Raw genomic sequence first — 19,298 nt, 5'->3', positions numbered from 1 at the left:
ACACCGATACTCCTAAATGGATATTTTATTTCTCTACGATATTCAGGTTGGATAGTTGTGTGCTGTGTACAGACAACGGCATGTCAATTTACCACAAAATGTTTACATTTCTCAATTGATTTTGAACCATTTTGGTGTTAAACTTTAAAGTCCAAAATACATTAGAAAAAAATGAATTTTTGTGGTAGGTTGATGTGCTGCTGACTGTTCCATTATTTCTCTATATCAGGTAACATATTAACAGTACGGAATATGACCAGATGTTGAATTGAAAGTAACGTTCACTGGCCATAGTTGTAAGTAATAAATAATATTTTACCTACAGGTACTTAATGCATTATTCGTGAATTGTGAAAAAGGATACTACGTACATAATTTGAAATAACCATAATAAATATTAAATAAGTAGGTATTTGGAATATAAATATTATGTAATTATATTGCACAAAATATCTATAAACTATCATCAAATTCCGGTCATATTTCGCCACTTCAAAACAGTAAAGCATTCAATAAGGCATTTCGCACAGTAACGACGCAATATCAAACTCGTATCAGATAGAATCTTTTCTAAAAAAATCGTTGCCACGAATATGTGCAAGTTTGTACGTAAGTGTACAATGGCGTAAGTACACATACGGCGTTTTACCTCGGAGAATAATGACACGTCGCAACTGTGGGCAGCCTCGGTTCGCACACAACTACCCGCACTATAATACTGCAAGGAGCAGAACGCACCACGACGGTGACCACGTGATTCCCATCCAAAGTAATATACCTGCTCTAAAATCAGTCTGTCACGATATCATCACCGCGCAGTGTATTATCTAATAAACATTAATCACAAAGATACTTGTATACATGGATCTAACATGAAGAGACAGAAGACATGTCAAAATATTAATTTTATCATATATTTTTTTACTTTTCCCATCTATGTAAAATGCCGTAGGTACCAATCAGCAAGTGAAATGAGCTACACTTATAAAATACGTTATTCCTTGGTCCAATGCAAGAACTAACTTGGCATCTTATGAAATACTATTTAGCTTCGTTTAACAAACTTTTTTTTGGATTTTTAGAGTAGTACCCGCTTTTCGATATTGCACATCTCTGATTTCCGCTCTACTAATTCAATATTCGTTTAAAACTTCAAATTGAACGAATTAACCAGCCCGTAACAATTCACTTGAGTTCATAAAAGTATCAATAGTTTTGTATTGATTTTAGCAGAGCAGAAAATTTACAACTGGGGCGAATAACATTAACTTTTACAGTTAAATTTACAGGTACCCTTCTGTTATGTATGTAGTGATTAAAGTGAGCAAGAGTGAAGATTATTCTTGTGTAAATATCGAAATTATTTTGTAGTTTAAAGGTAAATGCGACCGTTGTAATCATGATTTTTAAAGTAAAAAAATATGAAGAAGTAACGTATAAAAGAGTAACATAACGGAAGGGTGCTAAAATTTCCTCAAATCTGTTTGAATATAAACTCGAATAATCCTTAGGAAACACGGGAAAACCCAGCATTGGTAAAAAACTTTATAAGATTAGAAAATTGAGACGTGCACTATCAAAAAATATACATAATTAGCACACCATGATATAATATTTTCGCAATACCAATACCATGGAATTAAGTTTTAATAAGCTCATAAAATTCGATATTCACCACAGACAGTATATTTTGTATTTTTTTTAAGTATCTTAAAACATCTAAGTATTTTTTTAATCGGACAGATCCAAAGTTATACACGGAGTAGGACTAGCAAATTTTCATTTTGATCTATTTAATATTAACACAATGTTGCGCCTACAAAGCTTTGCTAAAACAACAAAATAATCATAACAAGAAACAATGGTAAAAAAACAGAATGCAGCTTTAAAAGTACGTAATTAATGGGCATTTTACAGTGGCAGTGTCGCTGTAGGTTAGACATGAAAATGCTAGGTATAAAAAATAGAAAGAAGCATCTCTTGCATTGCGATAAGTATCATTTTTGTTTACATTACACATTGCTAATCAATTATACCTCATAATACCTATGTCGATTATTGGCGGGCCGAATACTGGTACCATTTATTATGGCAAAAGTGCAACAATCTAATCAATTGAATTACATACATTTGTATTAAAACAACGAGTCGCAGAAACACTCGGACTAAATATAGTGAGATTTAATTTAATATTTGACTTTAAATAAGAAAACAATCCTGTTACATATCCCATTACATTTTCCGATAAGAAATACATATTATTTTAACTGGATTAACACTGTCACTTAAATGTCACTTACAACTTAAATGATAAACATACAAAATACATTATTGGTGTCGACGTACAGTGTAGTTTAGCACCACAATTAAACTAACTATTCGACATTACGTATGCCCTAACAAATCCTTCGAATGGCGATCAATTCCCAAACAAGTTGAACAGGAAAATGAAAATTAAAGAGAATATCCCCACAATCGGTGAGCCCGAGTTTTAATACTTGTGCACTAGCTTACACAGTACATAATGTAAAAATTAATTTACCAACACTTACAACTATAAAAATATTTTAGAAATTCTCACTTACATTTAAGAGGAACTGGCAAAATAAATCCTGTATTCCCATTTTTATCGACTCACAATAAAATACAAAAACCAGATTTGGTCCTCACGTATCAAATTCATGATGCCATTCCTATATACTGGACAGAGCTAATAACTGCGAACGGGCGAGTAGCAAAAATATTAGTAGACTTTGCACACTAAATAATGGCTCAAAATATATCAAATCCGCTTAATACCCAATAGAAAAAAACCTGCCTAATGTTACGGCAAAACCTCGTAGAAGCAATGTTAAACTTAATAACCTAATATAGTTAGATTATAAACTGTGGTGGTAGTACCATAGCACAGGGCTGGCTCGTGGCGTATCACAATAGATTACACATACCGGACTTACCACCCTTATTGTCCACACTCATTCCACTATAAATACTAACATTTGCAACTAATATAAAACATCCCACAACTCCGTACGACACCTCATATCAAAACAGTGATTAAAATACGTTATACAGCGGAGTATTTGTGCATACGATGCGAATCTACAAGTCTGCTCCAACTTAACGAGCCACATCGATAAACCTAACCATCACCGTATCCCTATTTGAAAAACTGACGCATATTATGCTAAATAGTCACATATTGTTCTAACGAGGATCCAATAAACCATGCACGGTTAAAACATGTAACTATTAGATTCGTACCTACTAAAAGCATTAGGACCGTATCTATCTAACCTAACTTCACCTAGTGGCAAAGGCTCACGTCGATATCAAACTACACAACTAGCATCATTTAAAATAGATAAAAAACCAACTACGATACACAATCTTGCAGGAATAACTATCTAAACAGTGAGTTATGAATATCTACCACGTTTCAACTTCATTTTTTTATAAATATTCATCCGTAAATTATTATCAAATTCGATAAAGCTCTAAGATTGATCCACATTCAACAAATTAACTCTTAGAATATTCCACGAGATGCAACGTGCCATCGACGTATCAGAAACATAATGGTAAATAAATAAATTAAACCCAACTTCTACACAACAACACTTTTCTCGTCAATGACTTTAAATAATGAGAATATTTTTCCAGTCTTCCTAGTGGTCACGACCACGCCTAACAATTCCTAAAAAAAAACTAGCTGAATACACTAGCACAGTGTGTCTATATTTTGTACATTCAGGATTTAAGGAGCAAAAACATTGATAAATATCGGATTTAGACACTAATGCTGTATATTTAGGCCCTTAACGAGGGTTAAAATAACATAGGGCCCACTGGCTCCACATATGAAAATATTGTTAAATGTGTATTATTCACTACCATCTCAAATATCTAGAACATCGACTAATCAATAAACAAAACATAATAATTAACAATCGCTATATGATATTAATCATGCACATTTTCTAACTACATACTCTAGCGTTCATAACGTTTCTTAGGTTAAATTATGTTGATGCAATGATTCTTTAGGGCGTGTTTTGTAACGACACTCTAGTATGATTCCACACTCAGGAATAAGATTGGTCTAAAAATTGCAATTTAACCAATCACAGACTTTATGAATGGAGCTTTGAGTGTCGTTACAGAATTTGAGCCTAAGCCGATTAGACTTTACGCTACCCAGACTTTGGCACGAAACTTTCAGTATTTGACTGTAGGTAAAAAATTATATTCTGTAGATACCTAAATGCAAGTCTGAATAGCGAAGTCATAGTTCGCTTTCCAAATCTATTTTAGTATCGTGGCTTTTTATTTTATTTTTATACAACTCTTTTTAATTCTCTAGCACCGTGACTTTTATTTCAACCGAGAATGGGTTTGGAGAGCGAACTGGATGGCTTATAGAAGTCAAAAGGACGTATTTACTGTTTAACTATAGGAAATTTTAGAATCATTTACTTACACTTAAAAGTATACCCCATCGTAAGCGTTTACTATATTGGCTTTAAATTAAGTACTGGATAGTTTTGGTATTATAGTTTTTTTCATATTAAGGACTAAAGGACATTTCATTAATTATAATTAGGTTATATCACACAGTATTCTTATAAAGATATGCTGTTATAAGCGTTGGTCACGTAGAAATTCAGAAATAATAATCATATTTGCATATGTATTTTTTCTTAGAAGAAAACTAAAGTAAACTTAAATATTAAATGTAGCATATTGATTTAATTATAGGGTTTTAAGAGCCTGTATCGCGTACATTAAAGTAAGATTGATAGCAGTACAGGTTATGGAAAGTTTGGAATAAACAAATGCGTAAACGGGAAGCTTATACTATGTGAAAAATTCCAATTTTTGGACGGAAGGTACGATATTTGAGCCAACTCAAAGGGCGCTTGTCAGCCAACGTTTGAGGCTGGATCGCTGCTTCTTGCTAACTCTACTTTACCTCCGTAATTCACAGCCATCAAACATTAAAGCTGATATACTCACGTATATCCTTGTTTGTCGTAGGCCATACAAAAATTCAACGGTTCTAAATAAATTATAAAACAGTACTTATTTGTTATAACTATTGTATTTTATTATGGTCGCTCATTACTTGGTAATTTTATTTTTTTAGTAAAAATATATCCTATTTGTCTGTTAACACTCCAACGTATAGAGTCGTAAGTTCACTTACTGCTCTTTACGATTTAGGCGATATAAATTTATAAGGCAGTTTTACATTTTGCCTTTTATACATTTTTCGTTTATAAGTCAGAAGCAACGACCCATCCTATCGGATCTAATTTAAAAGAAGCTAGTTGTGGCAATACCGAATACATTCGCTATTCTTATTAATAGCATACCCTAATTTTGAGGTTATCTAAAAGCAAGCACATTTAATTCATAGCCATTGCATTTGATTTCTATAATGGTCTATACTCCGTATATAATAAAATAAGTAAATAAATTCATCTGTCAATTCAAAACTAATAAAATAAAATAACAATTAACATAAGCCGCCAACTAATTCTGAAATGCGATATACTTAATTAATTTAAAGTTCTGTTCACACCTACTGACATGTAGCCATGTTTTCACAATATTTTTTTTACTGACAAAATAGTACAGCTTTGCTTATGAGAAGGACAGATAATATTGTTTGCACTACATCTAAAATACCCAGAATACTGTTATTGCAAAAATTTAACCATAATATCAATTTAGCACTGTAGGCATCTGGATTTACTTCTAAACGTATAAATACAATCAGTATTTTGTTAGTAGATGTGAACGGACTTATTTTGAAATAAATGTTGATTGCAATTGAACTACAAAAATACTTATTTTGACGGACTACGTTCGTTGTGTGATATCTACAAATTTTAACAGCCTATTTATTACTAGTACATTGCAAAATGCTTTAAAAAATAACCGTTCAGTTTGGCGAATGAAATCTGAGCCACTGATATTGAGTTATTAGTCAATTTTATTACTATTGTCATATTTAATGCTTCACTTGCCAGACTTTTAACGTATTTATATTGCACATGCATATTAAAATTTACACTATAACTATCTATTTGACCACATCGCATTTCAAAATAGCATTATAAATATTTAGTTTAAACATTTCATATAATCTATAAACAGATCCGTTTTAACGTGTTCGGGTCCGTATTAAAATTTGTTAACTTCCAAAACGGTTGGTAGACTGATCTAAATACATTTGCGCGAAAATAATATAATAGATTTCAAGCAAGTCAGAAAATTGAGGTAAACAGTTACTTAATTGTATGGCAACTTTAGAAATAGGGAAGGTTTAACAAGAGTTAATTAATACTGGAAAGAGGAACTCCGGTGTTTTAATAGATACAGTACGACACAAGATAAAATGGCTTCCGGATATCCGGAAGATCGAATCACGCCGGATCCGTGCACGTGCACTTATTATTGCATCTTATGTCGTTATAATAGGTCTTATTTTGCATTGAAAATTGTATTTTGTGTGTGTTGTTCCTGACAGTAATATATCAGTATAAAGTAATGGGTCTACTCTGGTTTATACACTTTATAAATATTAATATTATATGCCGTGTTGGAGCTTACAACTCCCGTGACGTATTGCGTGCACTTGTACAGTTAAACTACAGATTTTCATTGCAATATAATACATATTATTATTAAAACTAGCTAAGATGCCTGAGGAATCCGATATTTTATATTATGTCGTACTGTAACACAGATATGTGTTCATGTATCCCGTTTTAGTAATTTTGATTTTAGTTTGACCAACACCCGGATTAAAAATATTTAAGTTTAAATTTAAGGAAACTATTAGAAAATGGACAGATTTAAAAGTGTCAAATTACCCTATAACCTCAAGATAATCAAATTTAGGAGTCCGCATTTATTCCAGCAAAATTGTTATATTTCCGCAGTAAATGGAAACATCTAAACATAGTCTGTTTCAATTCGAATTTAGTAAAAACTTTTTAAAATACCTTATATTGCACAAGCTATTGCAATGGCTGACTTAGGTGATAAAAACGTTTTAAAAAATACCGCAATAACTAGCGTATGTTTAAAATCCTCCGTCAGCTGTTAAAAAATGTACCTATAAAAGTTGTTTTTAATAAATCGATTCGGAACAGACCAAAACTTAATATTTGCTTATCAACATCAAAATTTCTGTACCCATCGTTATACCGAGCAACAGGTTTCAAAAATAATATAATAATTATTATCTAACTACCAAAATTTGCTAAGAAACTAAACTTCATTATTGTGCTACAAATACATTTGTAAGAACAAGACGAATAACTTTGACTACACTCTAAATTCGTATTATAAGTGCAAATCGATTGTACTAATAACCATTGAATAACAAAATGGAAGCATTCATGTTGGGGCGGTTGTCAGATCTAATAACATTTTAAACTTTATTACGTTTGAGATGAAGTCTATTTTTGTAAACTGGCCATAAGTGTAAACATTTGACATAAAACTTAAAGAACTTTCTCTTTCTAATCTTAAGTGTAAAAGAGAAGAAATCAGTTATTAATGAATGAGTCATCGATATGTCAGATAAGTTTACAAAATGTTTACATTTATGGCCAGTTCTATAGACTTGATAATTATTATGTAAAATTTAGAGTAATCAACATCACCAACCCCATCGATACAATACTGCAATCTTTCCAATCATTTCATTAAAAAAATGTAAAAATATTTCACAGGAAAATGCATCACAAGTGATAAGGTAAAAATCATAATATCGGCAAACTAAAATCTACAAAATAAATCAACTTCTTTTTAACAACAACTCTTTAAATTTTGTACGCGTTGTACGGAGTCATATAAAATGCATGCACATCTTTATAGAAAAGGCACTACATCAAATACTAAAAATATTTCATTTCATTTTAGTCATTAGACATTTGTCATTAAGTGAACGTTGTAAATATAAGTATATTCATAATATACACAGAACCGTGTAAATAAAATTAATCACAAAAAAAAATTAAACATTTTTCCCTTAACCTAACTGAACTTAAGATGGAAGATACTGTTAACACTACGTATGTTTTGGTTTTGTGTTGCCAAAGGCAATAACTGAATTTGTGCACCGTATGGAGGATATAAAACCTTTTATAAACAATTAAAGCGTTATTAAAAGCTTAATATTACTATAAGCTGTATAAGGATACAATGAACTTTGGGGTCACTGTTGAAACACCATGCTACGTGTACTAACAATAGCAATATGAGCACTTCCAATACACGAGAAAATGTGACTAAAAAAAATAAACTAATTTATTTGTTGTGAGGAACTGACATGCACTTTAAATTTCCTACATTTGGCCATAAATTTTACTAAATAACACCAGTGCGCCTTAGAAACCATACACCGCAGGGTTACGGTAATACGGTTCAAATCGCTACAGTAACGTTAAAATTAAGAATTGACGAAAACTAGCCGAACCATCTAACGAAGCGATTCACACTATATACCATTCGTTATTATCAATTCCGTAAATCAATCTCCCACTAACCTTCGCTTATCGCACTAACTATAACTATACAAATTCATTGAAACAATATTCACGTTGAATAAATAAAAAAATGGTACACTTATACGCTAGTAGTTCATAACTTCATTTTATATATTTGTTATTATTTGCACGAAACGTGATATATTAAAATAGTGTCAACTAGTCGTAGAAACATCACATTTTATAGAGGTTGGTGTGAGCGAAATACATAATAAAGTAATATTTTGGTTATGATCAGTCGATTTTATTATCACTTATTTCAGATATCAACCAAGTACGAGCATCGATCTCTTCCAAAGTAAATTATGGGCATCATCAGTTTTGTAATGTTTATAAAAGAATTCTAAGTTCTCTCTTTACTGTAATTTATCTATATTTAAAGATTATTTGTATTTTTACTACTTAAGCTCTGAGTGGGACAATGTCTAGATAAATTCTTGATTAGTTCAAATCTGCCTGTATGTCTATGAAAGCAGAACTAACCGATAACTATGTTTTATTTTGTAACTACAAATCAGAAGCTAACCCTGAATCTCTTTAGAAGAATTTACGTGTACTTTCCTGGTCGTATCTCAGTAAGTGTTTTGCTATTGGATTGCAATGACTAGACGCTGTATTTATACTTGAACAGGCACGCGTAGTAAAAAGCCTAACACAGGCCACACAGTCTTTCAAACTAACATTCTAGCAGTTTACTACCGACGAATATCACACCTCACGCGAAATACAACTTTAAATATACATCCAGTGCCACCAATATTCCATTTACTATAATTCGAGACGTGGTTCATGACGACAAACGATTTAACAACGGGTTTTAATTTAAGTGCTATCTCACTTCAACCACGAGTGTAAACAAACGACAATAGCGAGAACTTTAGGTTCCAGCAATAGACAATTAAATCATTACCACAGATGGAAGAATTTTGATTTTGGAATTTTAAAGGTTTGCTTGCACTTTAGGCTACAGTGAACATTATAAAATGTAAACATTAAATTTTGACTATGACAAACAAAGCATCGTGTGTCAACATGAACAAACTTAATCGTACAAAAGGGACGAAATATGCCTACTATTTCGCTCACACCATACGAACCAATTTGGCAAGTACTAGACGTAAACTAGCCATCTGATCTCCAACATCCGTGAAGATAGGTAATACTTTATAACATACAACCCAGCAAGCACGATTAATAAATTACGCAGGGCATGTACTAACCTAGAACATCTATTCAGATTAACGTTATATACTTTTTTATATATTAATAATGTGGTCCTGTTTGTCCTCTGTTTACCTGTAAGTCTTTTTACGCATACACTTTTTATAATCAGATGAGTTATTTAAATGCAAAGTTGTTATTATTTTAAAAAGTGTAGTACGTAAATTTATTAAATATTTTTTGATGATATGATATTTTATAAAGGATTGCAACGACCCCATTTTATTATCTACCATAGGTCTCTGTGTTGGCAACGTAGATTGCAGAAGTGTAAAGTCTAGCCATTTAGAGAAGGTCAAAAATGTTTACAGTTATGGCTGACTTTATAAGCGACAATTCGACTTCATCCTTATTTTGTCCAAAGAAGACGAAAATGACAAGACTTTGAACAGAGACATAGAATTAAAATGTCAACAATTTGTTTACATTTTTGGCCTAATCTATGCGGACTTGTGTATTTACAATACAACTTCTGTCCTTTAACAATCGATAGACATATAATTATCTAAACCAGACAACAAGTATAGCACAGGAATGACCATCTGGTGATATGCATTCATATCATCATACAGAATAGTTTAACATTGATATGAATTTGCACATTTTATGAAACATTTAAATACTTTTTAAAATACATTCCCAACCCCTAACGTTGCTATGGAAATCGAACAGTTAAAGCCACCAAACTATAGTTATAAAATTTAGTTAACTAGTTATAATATGGTATATTCGTACTACACAGGATTACGACTGAAATGCAGAAGGCTAAATGACATCTCAAAATTCGTACAGCCGTTTTGCTGTTCCAATCTGAACATTATTAAAACGACATAAAAGACATATTACGGTATACATTTATAAGAAAATTGGCAATTATAGCTCTTCGACTATGTTAAAATTAAGTGCTCAAGCGAAGTCGATAACACTGAGTATAGTATTTGTATATAAATATGTTTGTATCGTTTAAAAGCCTGCAATTGAAATGCGTACAAATTTTTTCGACGTTGCCAATTTTCTAACCACCAATATTATTTGGGATGAAAACCTCAATAGAACTGTTAATCAAAACAAAATTTTTAGTGTGATATAATATTTATATCGTAACTAACAGAAAACAAGACAAGACAAAAGCTTAAGTATAATTACAAATAGATGTTCAATTAGATAGATAGAATCCCAGTTCGTGTGAACAGTACTTATTGCTCAAAAATAATTTTAATCTATGCGCACCATAGAGCATTTATATGTGAGGCATAGACAATAAACGATTGTCTATGATACTTTGACACAGCTTTAATGAGTCTAGCGCCATCTATATGTGAGTTGGATGAGTTATGTGTACATTTACCAGCCGGACTAGGATGCGCGTCGATATACTTTATCGACGCCAAAATGTATGGACAAAGTCGATAAAATGGCGTGATAAGCGCTTATCGCGGCGCGCATCCTAAGCCTACAGGTTCTATAATAAGGTTTTCATCACCAAACCAATCAGTACATCTTAGTTGATAGGGCCCGTAGCCAAATAGTGGTACGGGTGCCTATTATGCATGAACCTATTGTCGTACCTCTGGTTCTTTTGGTAGAACCCGTTGACTTTCCTGTAGTTTTGCGTCCGGCGCTGGTTGTTCTTTGAGTTTTCTTGAGACTTGTCCGTTTTGTTTGCTTTGTTTTCCGTTTTGGAATCGGACTTCTGCGGCTGGTCATTGGAAGGCTTGTCCTGAAATATTAACGTGTTTATTTCAATAATCATAGCGACAAACTTGCAACTATTATTACAACTCTATAATATGGCGGGGTTTTTAACATGATGAGCTATTGTCATTACATCGGGCATCTTGGGTAAATTTGAACAGTAACTTTGTTCTGTCATTCAGGTAAATTAGAATGTCTGAAATTCGGGTAGTTTTCAAAATTTTATGTACTATAATAACTGTACCTCCTGCATTACAGAATGGGACTATTCCCATCTATGCAACTCCTGTATAACTAGGATCTGCAGATTGACGGCCAATAAAAACCCAACTAGACTGTCCCCGGGAAAAGATAAACTCTCATCGCTAACCAGTGCTATCTGTCATCGGTTCATCGAGCATATTACACTATGTAGTAATTTACCTCTTTATTGTCAGAGGGCGGCGGTTTGGGGTTGTTCTGCGTGTCAGGCGGTTGCTTTGGCGTCGGCGGCGGAGCGGAGGCTTGGGGCGACGGCTCGTCCTGCGAAAATAATAATTAATATCTATAATAACGAAAAGTATAAGACAAGCTACTCTCTCCATTGACTTTGTTTCCACCATTTGGAAGGTCGTAGTAACTTAAGGCACTTGGGAATCTAGCCTTTGTCAATATGGATTAAGTTTAGCTTCGCTAAGTTACTCTCGCCAATGACCTTGCTTTCTTCAGTTGGAACTTGGAGTATCCTAGTAACTTAAGATACTTGAGGATATCCAGCCTGTATTACTGAACTGGTCCGTCCGTTTCGCCAAGCTAGTGCGCCACTGACCTTGCTTCTACTAGTTAGAAGACCGTAGTAATTCAGTAAGACTTAAGGATATCTAGCCTCTATTACTGATGCTCTAGGGTCTAGTTTCACTAAGCTACTTTCACCACTCACCAGTTGTTTCCATCAGTTGGAGAATCTATCCTTTGCCAATATGGCTCTAAGAGTCTAGCTTCGCTAAGTTACTTTCACCACTGAGCTTGTTGGAGGATCGTAGTCGCTTAGTAACACACTTGGGGAAATTTAACCTCTATTATGCGAAAACATATAATAACCACATGGCGCAGCGCGCCGAGCGCACACGCCGAGTTGCTTCACCGCCTCCGCAGGGGGAGGTCGCAGGCACGAGGCGACACGCTCTGGACTCTAGCCTCTACTACTGGGGGCGTAGGGTCTTGTTTTGATAAGCTACTGTCGCCCTTGACCTTGATTTCGTCCGTTTGAGGATCAGAGTAACTTATGACACTTGGGGATCTAGCCTTTGCTAATATGGCTCTAAGAGTCTGGCTTCGCTAAGCTACTGTCGCCACTGACCTTGCTGGGAGGATCGTAGTAACTTAAGACACTTGGGGATCTAGCCTTTGTTATTGGGGCTGTAGAGTCTAGCTTCGCTAAGCTACTTTGGTCACTGACTTTGCTTCCATCAGTTGGAGGATCTTAGTAAGACATTTGGGGATAGCCTTTGCTAATATGGCTCTAAGAGTCTAGCTTCGCTAAGCTACTGTCGCCACTGACCTTGCTGGGAGGATCGTAGTAACTTAAGACACTTGGAGATAGCCTTTGCTAATATGGCTCTAAGAGTCTAGCTTCGCTAAGTTACTCTCGCCACTGACCTTGCTGGGAGGATCGTAGTAACTTAAGACACTTGGGGATCTAGCCTCTATTACTGAAGCTCTAGGTCTAGCTGCGCTAAGCTATTCTCGCCACGCAGCTTGCTTCCATCAGTTGGAGAATCATAGTAACTTAGAACACACATTCAGGGACTCTAGCCTCTATTGCTGAGGCGCTAGGGACTCTAGCCTCTACTGCTGAGGCTGTAGGGCCCAGTTTGGTCAAGCCACTGACCTTGGCTCGGTGCGGGCGGGCGGGCGCGGGCGCCAGCGCCACGGTGAGGGTGAGGTCGCACCACATGGCGCAGCGCGCGCGCCGAGCGCACACGCCGAGTTGCTTCACCGCCTCCGCAGGGGGAGGTCGCAGGCACGAGCGACTCTAGCCTATATTACTGGAGGTGTAGGGTCTAGTTTTGATAAGCTACTGTCGCCACTGACCCTGACTTAAGACACTTGGAGATAGCCTTTGCTAATATGGCTCTAAGAGTCTAGCTTCGCTAATCTACCAATTAGAGGCCCTAAGACACTTGGGGATCTAGCTTTTGTTAATATGGGTTGAGTCTAGCTTCGCTAAGCTCCTCTCGTCATTGAACTTGCTAGGAGGACCGTAGTAACTTAAGACACTTGGGGAGCTAGCTTCTGTTACTAGGGCTGTAGTCTAGCTTCGCTAAGCTAGCCAATTAGAGGCCCTAAGACACTTGGGGATATAGCTTTTGTTAATATGGCTCTAAGAGTCTAGCTTCGCTAAGCTACTATCGCCACTGACCTTGCTGGGAGGATCGTAGTAACTTAAGACACTTGGGGATCTAGCTTTTGTTAATATGGGTTGACTCTAGCTTCGCTAAGCTACTCTCGTCTTTGACTTTGCTTCCGTCAGTTGGAGGATCTTAGTAAGACACTTGAGGATTGTAGTAACCTAAGACAATTGGGGATCTAGCCTCTATTACTGAAGCTCTAGGTCTAGCTCCGCTAAGTTACTCTCGCCACTGATCTTGTTGGAGGATCATAGCAACTTAGTAACACACTCAGGGACTCTAGCCTCTATTACTGAGGCTGTAGGGTCCTGTTTCGTCAAGCTACTGGCGCCAATGATCTTGTTGGAGAATCATAGTAATTTACAACACACACTGAGGGACTCTAGCCTCTATTACTGAGGCTGTAGGGTCCAGTTTGGTCAAGCCACTGACCTTGGCTCGGTGCGGGCGGGCGGGCGCGGGCGCCAGCGCCACGGTGAGGGTGAGGTCGCACCACATGGCGCAGCGCGCGCGCCGAGCGCACACGCCGAGTTGCTTCACCGCTTCTGCTAGTTGGAGGATCGCAGGGACGAGGCGACATGATCGGGGACTCTAGCCTTTATTACTGGGGGTGTAGGGCCCAGTTTTGATAAGCTACTGTCGCCACTGACCTTGCTGGGAGGATCGTAGTAACTTAAGACACTTGGGTATCTAGCCTTTGTTAATATGGGTTGAGTCTAGCTTCGCTAAGCTACTCTCGTCACTGAGCTTGCTTCCGTCAGTTGGAGGATCTAAGTAAGACACTTGGGGATAGCCTTTGCTGATATGGCTCTAAGAGTCTAGCTTCGCTAAGCTACTGTCGTCACTGACCTTGCTGGGAGGATTGTAGTAACCTAAGACACTTGGGGATCTAGCCTTTGTTATTAGGGGTGTAGTGTCTAGCTTCGCTAAGCTACTTTCGCCTCGCAGCTTGCTTCTATCAGTCGGGGATCTTTGACCTTGCTGGGAGGATTGTAGTAACCTAAGACACTTGGGGATCTAGCCTCTATTACTGAAGCTCTAGGTCTAGCTTCGCTAAGCTACTCTCGTCACTGACCTTGCTACCGTCAGTTGGAGGATCTTAGTAAGACACTTGAGGATAGCCTTTGCTAATATGGCTCTAAGAGTCTAGCTTCGCTAAGCTACTGTCGCCACTGATCTTGTTGGAGGCGCATAGCAACTTAGTAACACACTCCGGGATTCTAGCCTCTATTACTGAGGCTGTAGGGTCCAGTTTGGTCAAGCCACTGACCTTGGCTCGGTGCGGGCGGGCGGGCGCGGGCGCCAGCGCCACGGTGAGGGTGAGGTCGCACCACATGGCGCAGCGCGCGCGCCGAGCGCACACGCCGAGTTGCTTCACCGCTTCTGCTAGTTGGAGGATCGCAGGGACGAGGCGACACGCTCGGGACTCTAGCCTTTATTACTGGGGGTGTAGGGTCTAGTTTTGATAAGCTACTGTCGCCACAGACCTTGCTGGGAACTTAAGACACTTGGGGATCTAGCTTCTGTCACTGGGGGTGTAGAGTCTAGCTTCGCTAAGCTACTGTCGTCACTGACCTTGCTGGGAGGATTGTAGTAACCTAAGACACTTGGGGATCTAGCCCCTATTACTGAAGCTCTAGGTCTAGCTTCGCTAAGCTACTCTCGCCACGCAGCTTGCTTCCATCAGTCGGAGGATCTTAGAACACACTCCAGGATTCTAGCCTCTATTACTGAGGCTGTAGGGTCCAGTTTCGTCAAGCTACTGACGCCACTGACCTTGATTTCGTCCGTTTGAGGATCAGAGTAACTTAAGACACTTGGGGATCTAGCTTTTGTTAATATGGGTTGAGTCTAGCTTCGCTAAGTTACTCTGACCACTGAGCTTGTTGCAGGGTCGTAGTCGCTTAGTAACACACTTGGGAAAATTTAGCCTCTATTACTAAGGCTCTGGGTCTAAGTTGCTTCACCAGGTATGCCAGTTAGAGGCCCGTAGTAACCTAAGACACTTGGGGATCTAGCCTCTATTACTGAAGCTCTAGGACTAGCTTCGCTAAGCTACTTCCATCAGTCGGAGGATCATAGAACTCACTTAGAGACTCTAGCCTCTATTGCCGAGGCTGTAGGGCCCAGTTTGGTCAAGCCACTGACCTTGGCTCGGTGCGGGCGGGCGGGCGCGGGCGCCAGCGCCACGGTGAGGGTGAGGTCGCACCACATGGCGCAGCGCGCGCGCCGAGCGCACACGCCGAGTTGCTTCACCGCTTCTGCCAGTTGAAGGCACGAGGCGACACGCTCGGGACTCTAGCCTTTGTTACTGGGGGTGTAGGGTGATAAGCTACTGTCGCCACTGACCCTGACTTAAGACACTTGGAGATAGCCTTTGCTGATATGGCTCTAAGAGTCTAGCTTCGCTAAGATACTGTCGCCACTGACCTTGATTTCGTCCGCTTGAGGATCAGAGTAACTTAAGACACTTGGGGATCTAGCTTTTGTTACTAGGGCTGTAGAGTCTAGCTTCGCTAAGTTACTCTCACCACTGAGCTTGTTGCAGGGTCGTAGTCGCTTAGTAACACACTTGGGGAAATTTAGCCTCTATTACTGAAGCTCTAGATTTAGCTTCGCTAAGCTACTCTCGCCTCGCAGCTTGCTTCCATCAGTTGGAGAATCATAGTAACTTAGAACACATTTAGGGACTCTAGCCTCTATTGCCGAGGCTGTAGGGTCCAGTTTGGTCAAGCCACTGACCTTGGCTCGGTGCGGGCGGGCGGGCGCGGGCGCCAGCGCCACGGTGAGGGTGAGGTCGCACCACATGGCGCAGCGCGCGCGCCGAGCGCACACGCCGAGTTGCTTCACAGCTTCTGCTAGTTGGAGGATCGCAATCCGAGGTGACACACTCAGGTACTCTAGCCTATATTACTGAGGCTCTAGGGTCTAGTTTAGCTAAGCTACTTTCATCACTGACCTTGAGTTCGTCCGTTTGAGGATTGGAGTAACTTAAGACATTTGGGTATCTAGCCTTTGTTAATATGGGTTGAGTCTAGCTTCGCTAAGCTACTCTCACCATTGACTTTGCTTCCGTCACTTGGAGGATCTAACACGTTCGGGGACTCTAGCCTCTATTGCTGAGGCTCTGAGAGTCTAAGTTGCTGCACCACTTCTCAGTTAGAGGCCCGTAGTAACCTAAGACACTTGGGGATCTAGCCTCTATTACTGAGGCTCTAGGTCTAGCTTCGCTAAGCTACTGTCGCCATTGACTTTGCTTCCATGAGTTGGAGAATCATAGTAACTTAGAACACACTTAGGGACTCTAGCCTCTATTGCTAAGGCGCTAGGGTCCAGTTCCACTGACCTTGGGCGCTAGGTGACACACTCCGGCACTCTATGGTCTGGTCCAGGAGCACGTAGAATTTTGTCCAATAACCCCAAGCTACCCATCCTTATCCCTCGCGCGTAATTATATTGCTGTCGCGACTGTGCGACGAGCGCTCGCAGTGAGTGTGCGAGCGCGACAGCAACAGACTCTAGCCTCTATTGCTGAGGCGCTAGGGACTCTAGCCTCTATTGCCGAGGCTGCAGGGTCCAGTTTGGTCAAGCCACTGACCTTGGCTCGGTGCGGGCGGGCGGGCGCGGGCGCCAGCGCCACGGTGAGGGTGAGGTCGCACCACATGGCGCAGCGCGCGCGCCGAGCGCACACGCCGAGTTGCTTCACAGCTTCCGCTAGTTGGAGGATCGCAGGGACGAGGCGACACGCTCGGGACTCTAGCCTCTACTACTGGGGGTGTAGGGTCTAGTTTTGATAAGCTACTGTCGCCACTGATTTTGCTGGGAGGATCGCAGTAACTTAAGACACTTGGGGATCTAGCTTCTGTTACTAGGGCTGTAGTCTAGCTTCGCTAAGCTACTTCCGCCACGCAGCTTGCTTCCGTCAGTTGGAGGATCTTAGTAAGACACTTGGGGATAGCTTTCGCTAATATGGCTCTAAGAGTCTAGCTTCGCTAAGCTACTGTCGCCACTGACCTTGCTGGGAGGATCGTAGTAACTTAAGACACTTGGGGATCTATAGTCTTTGTTAATATGGGTTGAGTCTAGCTTCGCTAAGCTACTCTGGTCACTGACCTTGCTTCCGTCAGTTGGAGGATCTTAGTAAGACACTTGGGGATAGCCTTTGCTAATATGGCTCTAAGAGTCTAGCTTCGCTAAGCTACTGTCGCCACTGAGCTTGTTGGGAGGATCGTAGTAACTTAAGACACTTGGGGAGCTAGCTTCTGTTACTAGGGCTGTAGTCTAGCTTCGCTAAGCTAGCCAATTAGAGGCCCTAAGACACGTGGGGATCTAGCTTTTGTTAATATGGGTTGAGTCTAGCTTCGCTAAGCTACTCTCACCATTGAGTTTGCTTCCGTCACTTGGAGGATCTTAGAACACACTCCGGGACTCTAGCCTCTATTGCCGAGGCTGTAGGGCCCAGTTTGGTCAAGCCACTGACCTTGGCTCGGTGCGGGCGGGCGGGCGCGGGCGCCAGCGCCACGGTGAGGGTGAGGTCGCACCACATGGCGCAGCGCGCGCGCCGAGCGCACACGCCGAGTTCAAAGTCAAAGTCAAAATTTCTTTATTTGTTTAGACTAATAAATAGTTCTTACAAATCGTCATTTTGCTCTTAAGGAGCCTCTACATACCTCATAATATTTTTACCCTACCAGCGCTTCGAGACCAACAGTTGCTTCACCACTTCCGCCGGTGGAGATCGCAGGCACGAGGCGACATGATCGAGGACTCTAACCTCTATTACTGGGAATGTAGGGTCTAGTTTTGATAAGCTACTGTCGCCACTGAACTTGCTGGGAACTTAAGACACTTGGGGATCTAGCTTCTGTTACTAGGGCTGTAGAGTCTAGCTTCGCTAAGCTACTCTCGTCACTGACCTTGATTTCGTTCGTTTGAGGATCAGAGTAACTTAAGACACTTGGGGATAGCTTTTGCTAATATGGCCCTAAGAGTCTAGCTTCGCTAAGCTACTGTCGCCATTGACCTTGCTGGGAGGATCGTAGTAACTAAAGACACTTGAGGATCTATAGTCTTTGTTAATATGGGTTGAGTCTAGCTTCGCTAAGCTACTGTCGCCACTGACCTTGCTGGGAGGACCGTAGTAACTTAACACACTTGGGGAAATTTAGCCTCTATTACTGAAGCTCTAGGTCTAGCTTCGCTAAGTTACTCTCGTCACCGACCTTGCTTCCGTCAGTTGGAGGATCTTGGAACACACTCCAAGACTCTAGCCTCTATTGCTGAGGCGCTAGGGACTCTAGCCTCTATTGCTGAAGCGCTAGGGACTCTAGCCTCTATTACCGAGGCTGTAGGGTCCAGTTTGGTCAAGCCACTGACCTTGGCTCGGTGCGGGCGGGCGGGCGCGGGCGCCAGCGCCACGGTGAGGGTG

This window comes from Ostrinia nubilalis, chromosome 23, assembly GCF_963855985.1.
Source record: "Ostrinia nubilalis chromosome 23, ilOstNubi1.1, whole genome shotgun sequence".
Taxonomy (NCBI): domain Eukaryota; kingdom Metazoa; phylum Arthropoda; class Insecta; order Lepidoptera; family Crambidae; genus Ostrinia; species Ostrinia nubilalis.
The sequence above is the reverse complement of the archived record's forward strand: the minus strand, read 5'-3'. Positions refer to the sequence as shown.